Source organism: Halyomorpha halys, unplaced genomic scaffold (assembly GCF_000696795.3).
Source record: "Halyomorpha halys isolate HHAL.00 unplaced genomic scaffold, Hhal_1.1 Scaffold502.1, whole genome shotgun sequence".
Classification (NCBI taxonomy): Eukaryota; Metazoa; Arthropoda; class Insecta; order Hemiptera; family Pentatomidae; genus Halyomorpha; species Halyomorpha halys.
This window is the reverse complement of record NW_027111044.1, coordinates 203,710-205,310: the sequence shown is the minus strand read 5'-3', so window position 1 is coordinate 205,310 and position 1,601 is coordinate 203,710.

Here is a 1,601-nt window from a genome sequence, read left to right as displayed (position 1 = left end):
CACTTATGTTTTTGTTTTCCTTATGTAACTATGTGTTTGTATCTTTTTTAGCCCTGACGAAGCCCTGCAACGTGGGGCGAAACGTTGGCTCATTGAAATAGTATAATTCTACTATTTGAGTTTTTTTGACCGCACCCGGACCATATTCCTTTCAACTAATACTTTACGTATTTTTGTTTTTATTTTTATCATTATTTTATTTATATTAAAACTATTTCTTCTTTTTCTTCAATTGCATATAATTTTCATTTCACTTATATTTAAATAATGAATTAATAAATAATTAACAGTACTTTAATTTACCTTTTTGTATCTTATTATCGCATGTCAAAATAATAATAGTTGTTTTTTAATTTTTTTTTTAATTATGAGAGATAGTTGACCGTGGATGATGAACGAGGAGAAGATCCCCAACCATCTTGCGGTGATGCGGTCAATGAAAAACACAAATAAGTTCGATTAACCTATTTTTAATGTGCCAACGTTTCGGATAGTGTTTCTAGCCTTCTTCAGGGCTAAAATTTGTTTTTTTAATTATTTTTTTTTAGCTCTGGTGAAGCTCTACAAAGTGGGGCGTAACGTTGGTAAATAAATAGTTATAAACTTCTTTTGTTATTATTTGACCAGAGGTGCGGAATCATTTTCATAATTAGAAAATAATTATCTGTCATAGTCGGATTCGAACCCGGATTGTTAGAGTTAGTAGCACAATGCCTTACCATTCAGCTACCTACACCCACACATATAATTACGTAAATAATTTTCATACTACAGGCTGACTTGAAGTAACCCACTTTCGATTCCACACACAATCGCAAATCTAATAAAACGGAACAGAAAATATCACGAAGTGACTCGACTGTTATCTCGGCAACTAGTTGTACTGGTTGGCTATTCGAGCCCCGCAATCAAACTATAATTGCACATTCCAATAAAAGGACACGAGTCGCTCTAAGGTCCTTGCTATCTGTACTAACCTTAGCCTCTATAACCTCCCCGCTCAGGAAGTACCCCACCACCGCTTACTATATCATTCGAAAATAATTACAGCTTTGACCATAACATGAACTTTTACTAACAGTAAAAAATACAATATCGGTTATCTGATTCAACGGTCTGTAACATGTATACCACGGATGTTATTGAAGTTAATGCCAATGATATCCAAACGAAACATCCCAGAGGCACTAAAAATTTAAGGTTATTTCAACTTCATTTAATAAAGTCAGACGATTTTGCTTAAGTACTAGCGATATTGTTAGTACAAGAGCCCAAGAAGAGAAAACAGTAAGTTATTACATTCCAATTTTTTATTACATTCATTTTTTTTTTGTATTTATCCGTTTTCTATTTCCTTTTAATTTTTTCTGTTAGTCAATCTTGGTATATTCCCAAAATTTATAATTATACAGCGAGATCCGCAGATTATAAGTCAAATTATTGCACTTTCTTCATTGGACCGAACTAGTAATACTTTAATCACTTTTATTACTTTTTTTCTGATTGATAGATTTATTTATTGATAGATATTACAATCTGCCACACAGTTGTGGGCAATAGGTAATAGTGATGAATGATCTCATACATACTAAAATAAAAAA